The following is a 7,782-nucleotide window of genomic DNA, read 5'->3' as shown; positions in this document are numbered from 1 at the left end:
TACCAAATAAACTCTATGAATTTGAAATAACTATCCTCGAATGAATATCTGTTTCCTGAATAATTGTTACCAGTTGCATGTAAGAAAATAATTCTAACACATGTAATGTGAGCAGTGTTTACACTCGCTCGCTAAATTAACCTAGTTAATATTTATTAGTGTGACGCATAAGACGTTTTTGGTTACTTTGGCTGATCTTTCCTTGAAATCTTCTCATTGGTTTGTCCTTGTTCCTCCTGAACTCTTCTGTTGTCTACTATGAGGAAGTGGTTACGTTTATCCGAACTTGTCGTGCGAGAATGAAAGTGACTAAAGAACCTATGAGCTTTAAGGTAACTTTATGGGGGTGATCCTTACAGAATCTTCCTATAATTATACTAGGTATACCAGTTGGTATTGTATATAATTGAAGATCAAATAGACCTTCGAACAATTGATCCCACCTCAACACTACTTCCTTAAAAGGAATGGATAGCGAAGCGTCGGTCACAGATTCTATGTCTATAAGGTCTTGATTATATATAAAACTTTATGAATATACCTTGTAAGATTATAGATTTATCCGCAAGGGTCTTTTAAGTTATCACATAGGTTATGTATCTGGACTAAAATAATCCTATAGTATCCTAACGTAATGTACTTGGTATGATCTAATATTGTTATCGCGTTATAGTATCATAGAATACTCCCATAGTACTCTAAATCTAACTGTACTTGTTCTGGCGTTCTCTTGATTGGTGTTCTGGTAAGTTTTAACCCTGTTGCAACACCACATCATTCCCAAACACATGTTGGTCACATCTCGAATGAATATAGTTGATCAGGCTATATTGATCCTAGCTATGATTACATAACTGTTCAGGTTGATGAAAGTGTCCAACCTCTAAATACTTTTAGTTCTGTTCTCCTCGTGATCCTAGTTCTATTATGTACATGTATGAGCAAGTAGGTATATTTTTATAACTTGAAGTTATACTCTAAAATATATCATTATCCAGAGCACTTAAGCCCCATTGTATTTATAGACGTATATCATTTATCGGTTGATATACTTAGTTCACTATAAACAACACTCTGATACCAATCTGTCACACCCCAAAACCGGAACGGCGGAAACGTTCGGGGGTGGAGGACGTCATGTCAAGTATCACGAGATATGTATATGGTAAGCAAGTAATGAACAACCATTTCATATAGAAAGAAAGTTTTTACAATGTATGTGTTCACAAAACATAGAAGTCATAAACAAATAACAAAACAAGACTTGAAGCTATAATGCTCCATCTTCTGAAGTCCCAGCACGAGCACCTGTCTAATAGTCTCCTGAGAATACAAGTTATTTGAAAGAGTTGATCAGCAATTAAGCTGGTGAGTTCATAAGATTTTAGTGATGTGAGTAAGCTGTAAAAATGTGGTTTAAAATGTATATGTAAAGTACTGTAAGCTGTAAGGTGTTGTTTTGTAAAGTTTTCCTGTTCCTCTAGAAAATCATATATTTCCTACTTAAAATGGGAGTTGAGTAAAATGACACTACAAGCCTTTCTATGCGTAATAAGTGGGTACAAGTTATATATACTTGGAGTAAACAAACAATCGATTATGCGCATCTGCCCTCAACCTACAACCCGACGGGGTACAGTAAGTAAGGCGGATAGCACATATTCCATTGGTTATTAGATCGTTGTCATATATAACCTTGGGGTATTCACTTGTTACTCATGGAGTTATTTGTAATGGTTCCTTTATGTCTAATGGAGAGTTCCTTTTAAGAAAACCTATATTTCTTATAATAAAATATTGACTATGGTGATTACTTTTATAATAGCTTTGTTTATACTGCTATATATAATTTGGTATCGGGTAGATAATAGATTGGGTGACCTCGGTGTAAACCCACTTCCAACGGGAACAGGACTTACAGTGAAGAACACACATCCTATTAGCTGTCGGATATTAGTCTTATATATAAACATGGTGTATAAACTAAGGTATTATAGAGTTAACTCACTTAAAGTCTTTAAAACTGTACTGGCTTAATAAAATGGATTAAGCCCTTAACTGGGAAATCACTAGTTTTGTATATCCAAAAGTACTGACTTTGAAACGAAAGTTTTGTACTAGAAAAACTGTGCGTTGACTCTGTGTCCTATGACCTGATCCATACCTGGTACCCTTATGATGACTTAATGTATACTAAGCATAAATATATATAGATTCGGGTAGATAATAGATTGGGTGACCTCGGTGTAAGCCTACATCCAACGGGAACAAGACGTACAACGAAGAACACACATCCTATTAGCTGTCGGCATCTACTTTACATATATGTATCCTATAATGTATACATTATGGAATCATAAGGTTAGCATCATGGTCCTAACTTTTAAAAGTAGCCTTCTACCAAGACTCAATTGTTTTGAAAGCAGTCTTCTACCAAGACCTTACTGTTTTGAAACCAGTCTTCTACCAAGACTCTACTGTTCCTTTGTCAACTGTAAAGTACATTCTCCCTAGTTTATAACCTAACTCGATTAGAGAATAGATCAACCTTCAAGTGTTACCGACACTTTATGAAAGTAATGGGAGAAATGAGTACCCTGATGTTGTTTATAATGACATACGGAGGTACTATCAACCTAAAAACATAAGTGTGTTTTATTACGGTCATAATGTGAAAGCTAGAACCCCTACTAACCCGCTCTCATGTATGGAGATTGAGGGAACCAAACGCGACCCGAGCAAATCCATGCAAGCCGTGTAATTCACATGAAAGTTAGATCCTGTCTGCGTGTTGTCATGCTATAGAAAATTTACTTGTTTGTTATGTTCTATTCTGGTATTGTTTGATTCTCTTTACTGTTTGTTCTGTTCTGTTCTGTTCTGTTCTGGGTGTGCTTCATTGTACTAGAAGTAATGAATAGCATTCTCCTAAACTATACCTATAATAGTTTACTAATGTTCTAATTGGACCGATACTGAAAAGACTCATTTATCTACAAAGTTATGCTTATACTTTAAAAATGGAGTTTTGTATAACTATAAAGTAACATAACCTTTAGAAGAGTTTTGAAATGTTTTAACAACTTATAAATAACATAAGTAACATTTTGAAAGAATGTTTAACAACAAATAATTACACAATTATCATTGTGTTCAACTTGTATTCCCCCCCTTAAAACAATTAAAATAGTTAAAAGATTCATTACGGGGTATGAACTCACCTGATGTGGGTGATTCAAACGGGTATGCGCGTACGGATGAGAAGTTCCACGAATGAAGTTCCGAGACACAATAAGTCCTAGATGATATTTAAGGACACATAATGACATGAATATAGTGTTTATAAACAATTATATGAAAGGAAACACCTTCCGGGACTAGGAAACACCTTCCGGGACTAGGAAACACCTTAACCAAGTGTTGGAATCACATGTGATTCAACCTAGGAGGGTATAAAGGCACTTAAATGAGTTTACTACCATGAGTTCACGGCCCAAGGGAGTTTACGGCTATAAACTCATGGTTACTCATGGGTTAGTGCAAGTTTGAAGTCTAGGGGGTGATTTAGGGACATTAGCTTTAACCTAGGATGAGAAAGACCACATCTTTTGGCAGTTTTGGGGTGTTTACGGCCCAAATGAGTTTACAACCGTAAACGCATGGCCAAATATTCTTATGAGGGTCCTAAAGGTCATAAAGAAGCATTCTAAATTCATGCCTAAGCCCTTGGAAGTGTTTGTGGCATGAAAACACCTCTATTTTGAGTTTACGGCCCAAAGACCATTTGGTCATGTGTTTACGGCCGTAAACACTTATGGAAGATGATATTTTGGTTGTTTTGGGTCCTAAACACATCTAGGTAAAGTTCTATGCTTGTCTCTTGGGCTATGGAAGGCATTTAGGGCATTTTGGCACACTAAAATGGAGTTCACGGCCCAAGAACTTCCTTGGCCGTGAACTCACTTTTGGTCCTTGATTTTAATTGTCCTAAACATGTCAAGGTTTGTCCCATGTTTGGTTTCCAAGGTCTAGGGGTCATTGGGCACACTTTGGCCCTTGAAATGGAGTTTACTCCCCAAGGTGTTCTTGGGCGGTAAACTCACAGATCTTGGTGTTTTCCTATGATTTCTAGTGTATTAAGCATATATAAAGCTTTAAAACAACACTAGATAGAAGTACTCACTTTCCGGAACAAAAGTCCGAAGATCCTTGAGAGAGAATTTGGCTTTTCTCTTAGTTGGAAATGTAACTAATGAATAATTTGGTTCAGAATTATATATATAGTCTTGGGATTTTTGGCAGAAAATATTTTATTTCTGGAATGAACTCTAATATCATAGAGTTTTGGAATAACAGAGTTGCACAAAACCCAAGTGTAACCTCTCTCCTGATATTTCCTTAAGTGTAAATCCTGAATTGCTCAAACTTATCCCAAAAGTTTGAAAGTTAGCAACAACAGACTTGGTTTCTATTGAAGTGGAAATTTTTGGGTTGTCACATCGTAGGTTGTACCCTTACCCTGAACAACCATTCATTTTCTATCGATCTCATACCGGTATCCATAAAGAGCTTTGATGTCATCATTGACATGGATTGGTTGAGTCCCAATCATGCGGATATCCTTTGTTTCAAAAAAGCCATCCGTCTTAACCTTCCTTCGGGTCAAACTCTAGTAATCTATGGCGATAAACTCAGTTCCAACCTTCGTATCATTTCCTGCATCAAAGCTCAGAAGCTCCTGCGAAAGGAGTGTATTGCATTCTTAGCCCATGTAGTCAACGAGAAACAGGAAGTTAAAGACCTCGCGAGCATCCCCGAAGTCTGTAACTTTCCTGATGTATTTCCCGAAGAGCTTCCAGGAATTCCTCCCGAACGTCAGGTCGAGTTCCGTATTGACCTAATTCCTGGAGCTACTCCTGTAGCGAAGTCTCCGTATCGCTTAGCTCCAGCAGAAATGCAGGAGTTATCCAGTCAACTCAACGAGTTGCTCAGTAAAGGATTTATTAGACCGAGTTCCTCACCCTGGGGAGCTCCGGTTTTGTTTGTCAAGAAGAAAGATGGATTCTTTCAGATGTGTATCGATTATCGCGAACTGAACAAGTTGAATGTCAAAAACCGATATCCTCTTCCGCGAATAGATGACCTCTTCGATCAACTCCAGGGAGCCAGTTACTCCTCCAAGATAGACCTTCGATCAGGGTACCATCAGCTATGAGTTCATGAGAGTAATGTTTCCAAAACAGCTTTCAGGACTCGATATGGACACTACGAGTTCGTAGTGATGCCCTTTGGTCTAACCAACGCACCGGCGGTGTTCATGGATCTGATGAACCGAGTGTGTCGTCCTTATCTGGACAAGTTTGTCATTGTGTTCATTGATGACATACTCGTCTATTCCCGAAGCGAAGAAGACCACAAACAACACTTGAGGCTAGTGTTGGAAACCCTGCGATCTGAAAAGTTGTACGCGAAATTTTCCAAATGCGAGTTCTGGATTCGGAAGGTAACTTTCCTTGGTCATGTAGTAAGCGAGGAGGGTATTCATGTAGATCCTTCCAAGATAAAGGCGATAGAGAATTGGTCAGCACCGAAGACACCCACAGAAATCCGACAATTCTTGGGTCTCGCTGGCTATTATCGAAGATTCATCCAGAACTTTTCTAGAATCGCCAAACCCTTAACCACTCTAACACAGAAAGGTGTACCCTTTTGTTGGAGTGATAAGCAAGAAACCGCATTCCAGACGCTGAAGAAAGCCTTGTGCAGCGCGCCTGTTCTGTCCTTACCCGAAGGGACAGATGACTTCGTTGTCTACTGCGATGCGTCTAATCAAGGCTTAGGCTGTGTGCTTATGCAAAGGGGAAAAGTAATTGCCTATGCTTCTAGACAATTGAAAGCACACGAGGTCAACTATACCAGACACGACTTGGAGCTGGGAGCCGTAGTCTTTGCATTAAAGATTTGGAGACATTATCTCTACGGAACCAAGTGCACGATGTTCACCGATCACAAGAGCCTGCAACACCTTTTTGACCAGAAAGACTTAAACATGAGACAAAGGCGATGGGTAGAACTACTCAGTGATTATGAGTGTGAAATCCGTTATCATCCCGGCAAGGCCAATGTGGTAGCAGATGCCCTTAGCCGAAAGGAGAGTGCAGGTCATAAATTGAAGAACCAGACGATAACCATCCATTCCAACCTACCCATGCAAATCCGAGAAGCCCAGTTAGAAGCCTTCAAACTTGAGAATGTGTCGACCGAAGCCTTGAGAGGAATGGAAAAGAAATTGGAGATCAGAGGTGACGGAGTCCATTGTTTCATGGATCCGATCTGGATTCCCAAGTTCGGAGGATTCAGAGAGATAGTTATGGAGGAAGCGCATAGAACCAGATACTCTGTTCACCCGGGGTCTGACAAGATGTAATTAGATCTCAAGAAACAATACTGGTGGCCAAACATGAAGGCTGAGATAGCTACATTTGTGGGCAAGTGTCTGACTTGCGCCAAAGTTAAAGTTGAGCACCAGAAACCCTCAGGTCTGCTCCAGCAACCCGAGGTACCCGAATGGAAATGGGAGATGATCACCATGGATTTCATCACCAAACTACCCAAGTGTCCGAGTGGGTATGATACCATTTGGGTGATTGTCGATCGTTTAACAAAGTCTGCTCATTTCATTCCGATCAAAGAATCATACAAGATGGAAAGAATCGCGCGGATATACATCCATGAGGTAGTCCGACTGCACGGTGTACCTGCGTCCATTATCTCTGATCGAGATAGCAGGTTTACCGCCCGATTTTGACAGTCTCTTCAAAAAGCTCTTGGAACCAAACTAGATATGAGCCCGGCGTATCATCCTCAGACCGATGGACAAAGTGAGAGAACAATCCAAACCCTAGAGGACATGCTTAGGGCATGTGTCATTGACTTTGGAAAGTTGTGGGGCACACATCTACCCTTGATCGAGTTCTCGTACAACAATAGTTACTACACCAGCATTAGGCTGCCCCGTTCGAAGCCCTTTACGGTCACAAGTGCAGATCCCCTCTGTGATGGGCCGAAGTGGGGGATACACAGTTAGCCAAGAGTCGATTCCCCGACAGTGCTCTCACTGCTCCTGAAATCATCCGTGAAACCACCGAGAAGATTATCCAAATCCGAGAACGACTGAAAGCTTCACGTGATCGCCAGAAGAGTTACGCTGATAACCGTCGAAAACCATTGGAATTCCAGGTTGGAGACCATGTCCTGTTGAAGGTCTCGCCCTGGAAAGGCACAGTACGCTTTGGTAAGCGTGGGAAACTTAATCCGAGGTACATTGGACCTTTTGAGATCCTCGCCAGGATTGGTCCGGTAGCCTATAAACTTCGTTTACCTCACGAGCTCAGTAACATCCATCCCGTCTTCCATGTTTCAAATCTCAAGAAGTGCCTATCCGATGAAACCCTCGTGATTCCTTTAGACGAGATCGAGATCGATGAAAAACTCAACTTCGTGGAGGAACCGATCGAAATCATGGACCGAGAAGTCAAACGTACGAAACAAAGTCGCATCCCGTTAGTGAAGGTTCGTTGGAATGCCAAGCGGGGACCGGAGTTCACTTGGGAGCGGGAAGACTCGATGAGACAGAAGTATCTGCAACTATTTCAAGATCCATGATTTGTATTTTGTCTTATATCTTGTCTTGAATTTCGGGACGAAATTCCCTCTAACGGGGGGATAATGTAACAACCCGAAATTTCATATCACTTCTTGTAACTCAAATTGTAATCCAAT

The sequence above is a fragment of the Lactuca serriola genome, chromosome 6 (genome assembly GCF_051521515.1).
Source record: "Lactuca serriola cultivar US96UC23 chromosome 6, Lser_US96UC23_V15, whole genome shotgun sequence".
Taxonomy (NCBI): Eukaryota; Viridiplantae; Streptophyta; class Magnoliopsida; order Asterales; family Asteraceae; genus Lactuca; species Lactuca serriola.
Note: the sequence above shows the minus strand (reverse complement) of the source record.